General features: G+C 35.9%; 1 non-coding gene across 1 annotated transcript; it reads left to right on the top strand.

Annotated features, from left to right (window-relative positions):
- Positions 1 to 8236: 8236 nt before the first annotated feature.
- Positions 8237 to 8343, top strand: LOC121215126 (small nucleolar RNA R71). Its single transcript, XR_005910856.1, has one exon. It is a non-coding gene; the product is annotated as a small nucleolar RNA R71 (small nucleolar RNA).
- The last annotated feature ends 6558 nt before the right edge of the window (positions 8344 to 14901 follow it).

The following is a 14901-nucleotide window of genomic DNA, read 5'->3' as shown; positions in this document are numbered from 1 at the left end:
ATAAGGCCTAATAGCCGATGTGATGAATGTGAATGTGTATATATGTGATAAGGCCTAATAGCCGATGTGATGAATGTGAAGTGTATATAGGTGATAAGGCCTAATAGCCGATGTGATGAATGTGAAAGTGTATATATGTGATAAGGCCTAATGGCCGATGTGTGAATGTGAAAGTGTATATATGTGACAGGGCCGAGTGGCCAACGTGATGGATGTGAAAGTGCATAAATGTGATAAGTCCCGAAGGGCATTTGTGTCAGCACTATATCCGGGTTAAAACCCCGCAGGCTTTATGCGAGAATATTATCACTGATTAGTGTCCTTAAGCTTCGTGCTTGTACTATATCCGAGCTCTAAAGACCCGATGACTACGTGTGGGGATTATGTCTGGGTAAGACTTCGTAATAAGAATTGCTTATAAATATATTCAATGCGAAAGGTTAAACAGGTATGTACTCCAAGTTTATATGTGAGCTTGATTTGCACTAAATCATAAGGTAGTTATGTGATGCATACGAGAGCAATCTATGAGACTATTCTTATGATTTATGACATCGGATCAGTGTGAGAGGTGATGTGAATATACGATATATCTATGTCCATGAGCTCACTTTTATGTGAAGTTTATCTGCTTATTGTATATGATGAGATGTGCATATTCGGTAAAGGATGGTATGCCCGAAGGAAGAGTGAAATAAAAATACGAACAACTATGTTATAATTTGATTGTTATCTGTTGACACTGCTTAAAACTTACTAAGCATTGTAATGCTTACTCCGTTTACTCTGTTTCCTCTGTTTTATAGATCTCATTGCGAAGCTACAGGCTCGGGGATCGTCAGCAACTAGTCACACTATCACTATCCACTGTTTGGTACTGCTACGTTTCGGATTGTCTTATGGCATGTATAAAATAGACTAGTGGCGGAAGAATATTTTGGTTAATGTATATAGCCATGCGAAAATGGCTTATATATATTTGAGCATAATGTTATAATCATTTGGTATGGAATGGTTAATCACTATCATAATTTGTGCTATTTATGCTAAAAGAGCTAGTTGAATCATGGAAACTATGAAATAGGTAAAGTCTACCTTAAAGGCAGATGCTGGCAGCAGCAGTGATGTAGATTTGGAAAATCACTAAAAATAGTAGGATTTGAATTAAATAATGAATAAATTATGTAAACTAACCTTGATGAATCTAGTTTCATAGGAAAGTAACGAAACTATCATATGGATAGTATGTTAAGAGATATTCAGGTTCTCGTGAGACAGGGCCAGAACAGTTTCTGGATTCCCTGTTCCGACTTTGTAAATTCATTATAAATTAACCAGAGATAATTAGGAGTCATTCCATATATGTATAGATTCCTCTCTGAGTCTAGTTTCTATAGAAACAAACGGCATCAGTATTGAAGCTCTGTGCAGGGAGATATCCAAGTCGTAATGCACAAAGGTCAGTGTAGTCGATCCCTGTAACATGGGAGACTTTGACTAATAAACTGTACTAATTGGCCGACCAAAAATTTTAGAAAAGATATGTAGATGGGCATATGAGTCTAGTTTCAGGGAAAATTTACAGAACTGGATTTCGAGTTTCAGAACTCAAGATATGATTTTTTAAGCGACTAGTACGCAGACTGGCAGCTTGTCTGGGAAATTTTTTTTTAAGTGGTTTGAAGTCTGGTAACACCTCGTGTTCGACTCCGGCGACGGCCTCGGGTTCGGGGTGTTACATTTGATTGGTATCAGAGCTACGGTTTAGTCGGTTCTAGGACTAACGTAGCACGCGTTCGTCTATTTATACATGCCATAAAGTGATAAAATGATAGTGTGATGATTTTTTGGCTATTAAAATGTGTTTGCTGTATTGTAATGAATCTTGATCCCGATCGAGCTGTAGCAAGCTTCTGACTATGAGAATTTGCGATATAACTTCACTTAGATATGCCTAAATTATTAAGTTGATCAGGTACGTATCATGTACTCGTATTTGAATTTCGATTTGGATTGAATTATAAGGGTATAAGTGATGCAATTTTGAAGGAGTGTTATGACTATAAATGTGATTTTGTATGTGGCCATGGAACTGGAAGTTGAATGGTCGATAAGCATGTTGTGTTTGTATTCAAGTAATGTAAATGATATACTAATGTGTATTGCTATATGTGTATATGTATGTAGAGACGAAATCGTCGAATGTAAAAGGGCAGTGAAGCGTATAGAGTGGTTGGTTTTCAGCACTAAGTGTGCGGGCAATAAGTGTTCACGGTTGTGAGATTGGCACTAAGTGTGCGGGCAATAAGTGTTCACGGTTGTGAGATTGGCACTAAGTGTGCGGGCTTGAAATGCATGGCACTAAGTGTGCGAGTTTAAAGCACATGGCACTAAGTGTGCGTGGTTGATTATTAAGCACTATGTGTGCGAACCCACTATATATATATTTTCTATCAATTATTTATATTAAGGGTGTGACCTTACCGAGTCGATTTCGGACAGCGGAAAGGGGTAAGTTCTTGAGTAAAAGAGCTTAAATTATGATTTGATTAGATCATGTTTTAAGCAAATTAAAATCATGCTCTTTGTGTGGCTATTGAGCCGAAATTGCAAGAATGATAAGTGTCTTGTGTTCGAGTTTTGCTAACGAAAATGAAATACGAATGTGCCATGATTTATTGTTAAATATGCATGGTTATTTGAATGATGTCCGGGCTAAGTCCCGAAGGCTTTGTGCTAAGTGACCATATCCGGACTAAGATCCGAAGGCATTGGTGCGAGTTACTAAATCCGGGCTAAGTTCCGAAGAGCATTCGTGCTAGTGATATATCCGTGCTAAATCCCGAAGAGCAATCATGCTGGTGACGTGTATTCGGGCCTTCGTGCCTAGTAGGCTTCGTGCCGGTAATTTGAGCAAAGTTTAAGTATTCATTACTATACGAATTCAAATTTAAATGAGATGATATGTTTAAAAGTGTACATACATGATGTTTATAGACTTGGTTAAGTCATATCAATGTGTATTAACGAATGAATAAGAGCCCTATGTATGTGAATAATTAGAGGCACTGTGTGTGTGCGAATTCCTTTAACCGAGCACTATGAGTGCGAGATCGGTCAGTGGGCACTAAGTGTGTGAAGTGGAATTCATGTAAGACCTCGTTTGGGACGAAGGCATTGATTTGAGATAGTGTGTAAGACCATGTCTGGGACATGGCATCGGCTCGATATGTGAGAATATGTAGGACCATATCTAGGATATGGCATTGTAAGAGCTATATGTGCTATTGCTGAATGGACACTATTTTGTTGATCTTGTTCAAGAAATTATTTTGATTAAGTTTCGACATTCGAAAGTTTGAAAGAATTTTTGATGAATGTTGATAATTTTGGATATACGAGTTATGCGCTAGAATAAATCTCATGCCAGAGTATTATATTAGGCTTTATGCCTATTCGACTGTATACGGGTAACGTTAACTATGATTGAATGTGCTAAATGAACTAAATGTTCAGGTACGTGGAAGTTGACTTTTCTTTTGGAAATGAGTTAAGTTGAATATTGAGATGTGATAAAGTTATAAAGGATATTTATTGGGATGTTTGAGTATATGTGTACTTTTGGTCAGATTACAGCTTATACATGAATGAAAATGTGGGTTACAAATATGTGGGTTGATGATGTGAATTATACATGTTAATATGTGCTTAATATGTGTTTGAAATGCATTTGTGAATTAAATTAAGTGATTATTGCTTATGAGATCAAGAAAATGAGATATATGTGCATACTTGCAGAAATGTTTATGTATTTGTCTTAGGATAAGAAAATGATTTTACGGATCGATGCGAAATCAGTAATGAATTACAATTTCTATCGATGAGCTAATGTTTATATGGATATAATTCAATAAGAGGACGTTATCCTAAACTATGCATCGGTAGAAATTTTCGGGGACGAAAATTTCTTGAGTGGGGGAGAGTTGTGACAGCCCAAAATTGACCCTAGTCGGGAAGTGGTTTCGGGACCACAAAACCGAGTCATACTAATAATTAGCCATCATATTTGATGCTTATTATATGTATATATGCATGTGTGAAAATTTCATGCTTGAATTTTGTTAATTGTAAGTGAATTTTATTAAATAGGACTTATGTGAGAAAATTTAGAAATGTGCTAGGCAAATGTGAAGTGGCCTATTAATGCATGTTATGAAAATGATGGGTTTGCATGTCAAATTACCCAAAATTTGAGCTAGTGGCTGGCCATGCTATGGGTGGAAACATGTTGGGAACATGTTGGCTTAGTGTGTTATGTTAGAAAGAATAAATAAAAGGGTTAGTAATTAAGTAATGAAAAGGGAGGGGTGATGAAAACAAAGTTGTCTCATCCATCCCCCCCCTCCATTTTGCCGTAACTAGACAAAGAAAAGAAAAAAAAAAGAGAAAGGGTGTTCATCCTTTAACACCTTGGCTAAAAATTTGAAGGAGGAAGGAAGAAGAAAGGTTGAAGAGATTCGGCCATGCATGTAACTAGGCTAAGGTATGTTTGATGATGTTCCATGAGATGCATGCATGTTTTAGTTGTTAGTTTGAGTTCTACCTAGCCCATGGTCTAAATCTTGCTATGTGATGGAGATGATATTCGGCCATGGGTGTTGTCTTTCTTGGTTGGTGTTTTGATGTTGTGGTGATGAGGCGTGAAGATGATTGAGCTTGAGTGTTTAATAAAAAGGTTTGGATGTGAGAGTGTGTGAGGAGTAGAAATGAGGGGTCTTAGCAACTTCATGAAGGTTCGGCCATGGTGCTTCAATATTGCACTTGTGTTTAACCCTAGGATTAATTAGTTATATGGTTAGTATGGGTATGGGTGACCGAATATGAGAGCATGAATAGATGGAGAGTTTGGTGAATTGATATGTGGTAAATGTTAAGTGTTAAATGAAATGGAGATGATAGATTAATGTTGCACATTCGGCTATAGTTAGGCATGTTGATGATCTTATCTTGACTTAGATAATTAGGCATAAAAGGGTGGTAATGAGGTTGAGGTTGTTGAATGGTTAGTTGGGTAACAAATGAAGCATTCGACCATCACTTGGGAGCTTATGTGATGTTGAGTTTAAAATTAGCAAAGGTGATTACCGAATGTCCAAGTATGCATATGCATGTGTGATTAGATTATTGATAGTATGGTAATTGCATGAGGTTATTAGCCGAATAGCTAAGAACATAAAGTAGCAAGATGAAAATTTTACCATGTCGTTTCGTATGTCATAAAATCATTAAAATGTGGATACCAATATATGTAGCAAAGCGGTTAAGTGAGTTAATTTATTTGTTTAAGCTCAAGACTCTAAAGGAGAGGCGTCCAACAAGGGAAAATCGAAGGTCATCGAATAGCCGCCGAAATTGATCGACCACATCCGAGGTAAGTTTTAAGCGATTAAACGTTGAGTAAATTCAATTATAATAGGACATGATGAGTTGATTTAATAAGATATGATGTGGCCATGATATGTTCTAAGCTCAAATGGTAAGTTCTTAAGTGTTTGAGCTTGGGAATTCAAGGGTAATTTGAAATAGTCTGCTTAGGACAGCAGCAGTAACGTGACTTTAGAAAATCACCATAAATTTATGGATTTTAATTAGAGGCTGAATGAGACATGAAATTAAAGCTTAATGAGTCTAGTTTCTTATAAAAGAAACCGTGTAAGCAAAGGAATTTCCGATAATGAGATATTTAAAGTTGTGTGAGACGGTGTCAGAATGACTCCGAAATCCCCTGTTCGGTTTTTAGAAAATCATTATAAATTGTACAAAAATGGTTATAAGATAAAATTTATATGCTTAGACTTCTTAATGAGTCTAGTTTCAAATGAACTCAAATACAACACATTTTAAATTTTGTAAAATGAGAAATTTAATTCTTAGTGAAGAGTGGTCAGATTAGTCAAACAGTGAAACAGGGGAAACTTTAAGAAAAATCTGGTATTGATTGGCCAAACCTAAAATTCTGGAAATTATATGGATGGAAGATATACGAGTCTATATTCAGGAAAAATTAACGGAAAGTGATTTGGAGTTTTGTAGCTCTAGTTATAAATAATTTAGTGACTATTGCTCAGGAAAAACAGCTTGTGCTGAATTTGAGATTATGTTGTGAACCTTGATAAACTTGTTTTAGTTGCTCATAAGCTATTGATTAAACCCATACTTGAATTCTAAATCTTGCGATGTGATGAATGTGAAAGTGTATATATGTGATAAGGCCTAATAGCCGACGTGATGAATGTGAAAGTGTATATGTGTGATAAGGCCTAATGGCCGATGTGATGAATGTGAAAGTGTATATGTGTGATAAGGCCAAATGGTCGATGTGATGAATGTGAAAGTGTATATGTGTGATAAGGCCTAATAGCCGATGTGATGAATGTAAAAGTGTATATATGTGATAAGGCCTAATAGCCGATGTGATGAATGTGAAAGTGTATATAGGTGATAAGGCCTAATAGCCGATGTGATGAATGTGAAAGTGTATATATGTGATAAGGCCTAATGGCCGATGTGATGAATGTGAAAGTGTATATATGTGATAAGGCCTAATGGCCGATGTGTGAATGTGAAAGTGTATATATGTGACAGGGCCGAGTGGCCAACGTGATGGATGTGAAAGTGCATAAATGTGATAAGTCCCGAAGGGCATTTGTGTCAGCACTATATCCGGGTTAAAACCCCGCAGGCTTTATGCGAGAATATTATCACTGATTAGTGTCCTTAAGCTTCGTGCTTGTACTATATCCGAGCTCTAAAGACCCGATGACTACGTGTGGGGATTATGTCCGGGTAAGACTTCGTAATAAGAATTTCTTATAAATATATTCAATGCGAAAGGTTAAACAGGTATGTACTCCAAGTTTATATGTGAGCTTGATTTGCACTAAATCATAAGGTAGTTATGTGATGCATACGAGAGCAATCTATGAGACTATTCCTATGATTATGTGACATCGGATCAGTGTGAGAGGTGATGTGAAATCATACGATATATCTATGTCACATGAGCTCACTTTTATGTGAAAGTTTATCTGCTTATTGTATATGATGAGATGTGCATATTCGGTAAAGGGATGGTATGCCCGAAGGAAGAGTGAAATAAAAATACGAACAACTATGTTATAATTTGATTGTTATCTGTTGACACTGCTTAAAACTTACTAAGCATTGTAATGCTTACTCCGTTTACTCTGTTTCCTCTGTTTTATAGATCTCATTGCGAAGCTACAGGCTCGGGGATCGTCAGCAACTAGTCACACTATCACTATCCACTGTTTGGTACTGCTACGTTTCGGATTGTCTTATGGCATGTATAAAATAGACTAGTGGCGGAAGAATATTTTGGTTAATGTATATAGCCATGCGAAAATGGCTTATATATATTTGAGCATAATGTTATAATCATTTGGTATGGAATGGTTAATCACTATCATAATTTGTGCTATTTATGCTAAAAGAGCTAGTTGAATCATGGAAACTATGAAATAGGTAAAGTCTACCTTAAAGGCAGATGCTGGCAGCAGCAGTGATGTAGATTTGGAAAATCACTAAAAATAGTAGGATTTGAATTAAATAATGAATAAATTATGTAAACAAACCTTGATGAATCTATTTTCATAGGAAAGTAACGAAACTATCATATGGACAGTATGTTAAGAGATATTCAGGTTCTCGTGAGACAGGGCCAGAACAGTTTCTGGATTCCCTGTTTCGACTTTGTAAATTCATTATAAATTAACCAGAGATAATTAGGAGTCATTCCATATATGTATAGATTCCTCTCTGAGTCTAGTTTCTATAGAAACAAACGGCATCAGTATTGAAGCTCTGTGAAGGGAGATATCCAAGTCGTAATGCACAAAGGTCAGTGTAGTCGATCCCTGTAACATGGGAGACTTTGACTAATAAACTGTACTAATTGGCCCGACCAAAAATTTTAGAAAAAAATTTGTAGATGGGCATATGAGTCTAGTTTCAGGGAAAATTTACGGAACTGGATTTCGAGTTTCAGAACTCAAGATATGATATTTTAATCGACTAGTACGCAGACTGGCAGCTTGTCTGGGAAATTTTTTTTAAGTGGTTTGAAGTCTATTAACACCTCGTGTTCGACTCCGGCGACGGCCTCGGGTTCGGGGTGTTACAAATATAGAAAATCTTCATTTGAATGCAATAATGAATGCCCTGATGAGGGCACTGTTGTAATAACTCCTTGAACTGCTGCTATGCCTCATATAAAGATTCTTCATCAAATTGCTGAAATAAAGTGATTTCATTTTAAAGCTTGGCATTTAGAGATAAAGGAAAGTATTTCATTAAGAAATTTTGCACAAAATCTTTCCATGTAGTTACTGAACTAGGTAGTAAGGAGTGCAACCACGCTCATGCTCTATCTCTTAAGAAGTATGGAAATAATCTAAGTGTCAAGGCATCCTCAATAAACCCAACTAATTTAAATGAGTCACTCACTTCCATGAATAGCTGAAGAAAAAGATGCGGATCTTCAGTAGGCATCCCACTAAATTGGCCTATTGTTTGAAGCATTTGGAACACCATAGGCTTCAATTTGAATTGTGGAGCCTCAATTTTGGGTCTCACAATACCCAAATTGTGTTCATTTAAGAGAGGAATGACACATTGTTGAATGGTGCAGTTTTTGTCATCGGCAACAGTGATCGAATTGCAAGCATTATAAACAAATGCTCCTCTTTGATCAAGTTGTAGAGGATCCATTATCACCTGGATGATAAAAAAAATATTAAAGAAAAATAAAATAAAATTGAACCAAATTTCAATATAATTAATTTTACAAATAATTGACTAAAATAACAGTCCTCGACAACAGCGCCAAAAACCTGAAACGACAAAAACGTGCAAGTGTAGAGAATTGTAACAAGTAATAAGTGACAAGTATGTCGAGTTATCATTCCCATAGGGACTATTCAAGCAAGTATTTATGAAATGTAAATTTAAGCAAATTGGTAGAGGAAAATATATTAATTTGAAAGAGGTGATCTAAAAACTAAAAATTAACTAAGTAATCAACTAAAATAAAAAGTACAATTCCAATGCACGATTTCTAAAAAAGGTTTTAATCAATATGACATAAGTGTGTTAGACTAATTTTATTCTTTAACTTCGAATTATTAAAACTATGTTCATGTTATCATGAATAATTTCATGGTAACTTGGTCTTTTATTAGCTAATGCACATACATACTCAAATTAATCAATCTTTCAAACATATTCCTATGTTAAATTAATTAATCAATTGTCATAAGCAAGTATAACACAGAGTGAAGTAACAATATATTCCTATACTGAAACAATTTAATCACAACAATCTTACAAGTTATGCAAGGCAAGAATATGTTTAATACTATTGCTAATTGAACCCACTTTTACACTTAGTATATTAAACATGCACCAATTAGATATTTTTTTCAATTAATTAAAATTTCAATTCAGTTAATAATTAATTCATTTGTTACCTTAAAATTATAATGCAAGCATAACATATGCACTATATTATCTAATTGAACAAATTACCAATGCCTATAACAACACAAACATGATTTTAACAATTTAAGTGAACATAATGCAATCAATCTAACAAAAACAAGATTTAAGTCACCTTAATTAAATTAGGAGCATCAAAACAATAAACATTCATGTTTATAATCACAAATTAAACTGGAAAGATTAAAAGAAGGAAACTAGAAAACAAATCTCGGTGACTTTTTGAAGCTAGACTAGTGTGATTCTCTTCCTCTATGCTTGTTCTGTCGATCAAAGGCCTTCAAGATGCTTGATTGCTATTACTCCAAGAGGCTTGCTATCTCTTTCTCAAGAGGGGAATTTAAAAAGGCAAGGAAAGAAAAATGGAAAGGCAAAGGAGAGAAAAGAAGAGTGAAGGAGAGAAGTGAATGGTGAATGTAACACCCCAAACCCAGCCTAGAAGTTAGGCCCTAATCTGGCGTGTCACATTGAAGTGTTTTTCGAAAAACATGTTTCCATTGAAAACCCTTCTCGAAATTTCAAACTTCTTGCCATTTAAAACTTATATAAAACCTCAGTTTGTGTTTGTTTATTTTTAATCGAGGTTTATTAAAAAGTTATCACCTTCAAAATCTTATTGTTGCGGAAGCTTAAGTTAAAGCAAATGATTTACAAAAATGTGATATTTAAAAATTGAGGTGCGAAAACGTAGTGTTAGAAAATAGTTATTGTTTTGGAAAATCGTGTTCTACTTCTACCAGATATAAATCACAATCATATAAAATCCCAAATTTAAAATCCAAAAATGATAGAGGCCTTATTACAACTCAAATCAAAATCAAATTGCTTAAGTAAATGAGCAAAACAGAATAAAACAAGTACCGTTGTGTGGCCCTCTCCGAGTCTCTCGTAGCTCTGAACCGTCTAATGCTGGGGATTACCTGAAAGGTTAAAAATGGGGTGAGTTTACGAAAACTCAGTATGTAATGCCCTTATTAAAGAAACAAAATCAGTTTAGGCCAGAGCCCTTTAACAATAACAGTACAGTGTGGGCCTTAGCCCAATAGAAAAATAGTGTGGGCCTAAGCCCTATACAGTATCAGTATGGTGCAAGTATGCAAACCCATTCCAATCCAGCCAACACATCACCCGTACCAACCCAACACACCATGTGGGGACAGAGTCGACCCACCCAGCCCTCACACCAATATCGCAGCATAGCTGCCAGTAGTAATAATGCAGTAGAGCTGCCAGTAGTTAGAATGGCTAAGAGCCGTAAACAAGATAGCTATAAGCTACAAACAGAATGGTTACAAGCCATAAGTACAGTAATATGTTTGGCACAAAGCCATCAATAATGGTAATATGATCGGCACAAAGCCATCAGTAACGGTAATATGATTGGCACAAAGCCATCAATAACGGTAATATGATCGGCACAAAACCATCAGTAACGGTAATATGATCGGCACAAAGCCATCAGTAACAGTAATATGACCGACACAAAGCCATCAGTAGCATCGCAGCAAAGCTGCCAGCAGCAGTACCGCAGTAAAGTTGCCAGTATAGTATATGTGGCCAAGCCACCAGTGACAGTGATTGTGGTAGAGCCACCAGTACCGTACTTCCTCCATAACAGTATCCCAACCCCATGTAGTATGTCGTGTATGCAGAATGCCATGCTCAGAATCAGTCATTCAAATCACAGACAAATTAGTCATTTAACCAGAGACAATTCAATCATTTGACCTCGAGGGTATTACGGTCATTTTACCCTACAGGGGCATTATGGTCATTGGCCAATGAGCAATTGATGGTTTTTGTCCTTTGTTGAATTAACAAATGAAGCATGACGTTCAAGGCTCGTGCAACCTTGAACACAATGAGTGCTTGTTGATATTTACGCAGAATATAGTTGTCATTGATGAGCTTATGTTTTCTTTGATGTTTAATGGTGAAATATAAATATTTGGTGTTAGATTTTCATATTTTATAAATTAATTTTTGATGAAAATGAAAATTAGGGATTAAATTGTGAAATATTAAAATTATGTGGTTAAAAGTGTAATTTTGCCAAAATGTGTAAATTGTGTTAAATTGAATGAATTAATGATTAAATAAGCAAATTTTGTTATTATATAGATTGAGAAAAAGATGAGATTCAGATCTAGAACGGGGGAAAACAAAGTATCATATTAGTCGACCTAATTCGTTGTTACAACAAACGAGGTAAGTTCGTATGCTAATAACGTATTTAAATTTTGTTATAAATGCTTAATTATTATTGAATTGAATTGAATGATGAATGGTCATGAATACGAGCCGAAATTGACAGAGTTACGATGTCCAAAAGTCTCGTATGAACCTTAGGAATAGAATAAGATACAAATGTTATAACATTAAGGTTACCAAGATGAGATAACATGTAAGACCATGTCTGGGACATTGGCATTGTACTGTGATTACGTATAAGACCATGTCTGGGACATTGGCATCGTTATATGATTTCGTATAAGACCCTGTGTAGGACAATGGCATCAATATGTGATAACATGTAAGACCATATCTGGGATATGCCATTGTACGAGCTATTATGATTTCTGAGTATCCTTAACGATTCTGAATGGTTCAATGGGCAAAGTCAAGACTAGAATGAAAGTACAATCGAATTAAGTGATACAGATACATATAAAACCTAAATGAGAATCAAATGAAGGTAATTTGGTAAGTTCTTAGTGTATCATGTATATGAAATGAGAAAGATTTATGTATAAGTATGATTCATACCAAAATGTGTTTATTTGGATATAATGAGGTATGAATTGAATGATATGTGAGATATGAGTTATAGTTGTGTTAACTAAATATACATATGGCACATAATGTGCAAAATATTGTTATTTGATGATAATTCACTTGGCTAAAGAAAAGGTGATGAATATTGAATTAAATAAAGTATATATATAATTGTTTATGCATATGAAAATGTGAATGAAATGATAAGAAGTATTTAAACTATATGTGTTTTGAATGAATAAACTCATGAAAATCTGGATTAACTATGTGCATGAATTTGAAATAGAATGGTCCAATCATATGAATTATAACATATTTTGAATAATTTTTTTAAATGCGGTTAGTTAATAACATGAGTTTATTTTCATACGAGCTTACTTAAGCCTTATAGCTTACTTTATTTTCTTTCCTATGTTTATAGAGTTTCAGAGGCTTGCTCAAGTTGGAATTCGTCAAAGATCTCATCACACTATCCAGTTATGGTTTGGTATTTATAAGTTTTGTGATTTTGGTTATATGGCATGTAAAGCCCCAAAAATCTAAGTATTTAATTTTTGCATGATTTGATACAAATTGCTTGTTTGCTTTAATGGCTATGTGATTTGGGTGTGTATGGGAGTGTTTGAGAAGCCTGGGTTCAAGTCTTGGCTTTTGCAGGATTTTTAGTTTTTCTCTTAAATGAATATGGACACTGGCACTTAGGCCTTATTTATATTAGTACTTGTTTTATGACACAAAGAGCCTATTGGTGCAGTGGTAGGTGGCATGTGAGGTATTCTTGAGGTCTAAGGTTCAAATCTTGGGTTGTGCAAGGAAGTAATTATTTTGCTGCTTGAGCTGTGTAGGTAGTGGTGTTGGACTGAAACACAGTTGTGGAGATTTTGAATGGATTTTGAAAGGAGTGGTTGGGGGAGTTGAGGAGGAAGTGGTGGAGAAAATCAATGAGGGATAAGGGGAGAGTTTTTAGGAGAAAATCAATGAGTTGGATGAGGAGGGGGAGTGTGTGCCATTTGGGGTAATTCAACCCTTGAGAATTTGGCTAGGGGGAAAGTTTGTCATTTTCGGCATTTAGAAGAACTTATTGGGGTGGCATTAGGTACTGAAGATTTTCAATTTTGGGGTCAGTTTTGTGTTCTCCTATTAGCTTTTGGTGCCGATTTTTTCCTAGTTTTTGGAAGTACCTCTCGGGTTTTGTTCACTTTTCTATTTTGCTCTTTTCCTCTCTTTTTCCCTCTTTGCCGAATCCTCCCTTTTCTCTTTTCTACTAGCCGAACCTTTATTCTCTTCTCTTTTTCTTCTTTGGCTAAATAATCTCTTTGTTTTCATCGGTTTGTCCATGTCAGGTTTTCTCCTTTCTTATCTTCTAGCCGAATATTACCCATTCATTGTATCGTTCTCTATGTTGATCTTCTCTGCTGCTTCTTGCCGTTCCTGTGCTATAGGTTTCTGACTTTCGGTAAATGGTTATACTTCTTACTTGAGTATATTTGTTCTCTTCTTTTCTTTTTCAAAACCGAATACTCTTGTTCCTTATCCCTTGATTGCCTTTGGTTGTTTTCTTCCTCATATGGTGTTACTTGTTGCGATCTTAGGGATTCCTTCGAGGAGTGGTGGTTTGCAAGTTATTTGAAATAGTCAATATTTGGCATTAGCATTCAGTCAAGGTAAGGAGGGTGTTTTGGATTAAGTGCTTTTAAGAGGGTGTTTTACCCTAGCCGTAATGAACTAACTTTGGGTCATATTTGATTCTAGTGGGCGTTCGTGGAGATTTGCGCTCTTCACGTAAACAGGTGTGTAATCACCCACTGCAACCATAGATCGACAAAAAGCCAAAAAGAAGTAAACACAGCGTTTGAGACCACACGAGTATGTGATCGCTCGAGTGGTAATCCCAATTTGTGATTCGGGGGCAAATGACCAAAATACCCTACAAGGGTAAAATAACCGAAATACCCCCGAAAGGTAAAATGATTGAAAAACCCCCATAGGGTAAAATGGCAGATATAACCCTAGGAGATGAAATAACCGTTATAGCCTTATGATATGTATGGCTGATTGGTTCTATGATATATATATGACTGTTACTGAGTATGACGTTCTGCATTCACGTATGATTTATGGCATGACATACTGCATGGGGTTTAGATACTGATATGGTGGAACTATATGTACTGTTGGCTTTGCCACATATACTGTTACTTGCAGCTTCGCTGCGATTCTATTACTAGCAGCTTTGCTGCGATATTATTGTCTTGGCTGGATGGGCCGATTTTATCCCCACATGGTGTGCTGGTGATACGGAGTGGTGTGTTGGTTGGATTTGGATGGGTTGTATTACTGCACTATACTGTTACTGTATTGGGCTAAGGCCCACATTGCTACTATATTAGGCTACACTGCTACTGTATTGGGCTAAGGCCCACACTGATACTGCTTAGGACTCAGGCCCAGACTGTTACTACTTGTCGTATATTGATTGACTGATAGGAGATTACACACTGAGTTTCGTAAACTCACCCTCTCCTTTCAACTTTGCAGGTAATCCTCAAC

The sequence above is a fragment of the Gossypium hirsutum genome, chromosome D02, assembly GCF_007990345.1.
Source record: "Gossypium hirsutum isolate 1008001.06 chromosome D02, Gossypium_hirsutum_v2.1, whole genome shotgun sequence".
In the NCBI taxonomy this organism is placed as follows: domain Eukaryota; kingdom Viridiplantae; phylum Streptophyta; class Magnoliopsida; order Malvales; family Malvaceae; genus Gossypium; species Gossypium hirsutum.
This window is presented reverse-complemented; position numbering and strand designations above follow the sequence as displayed.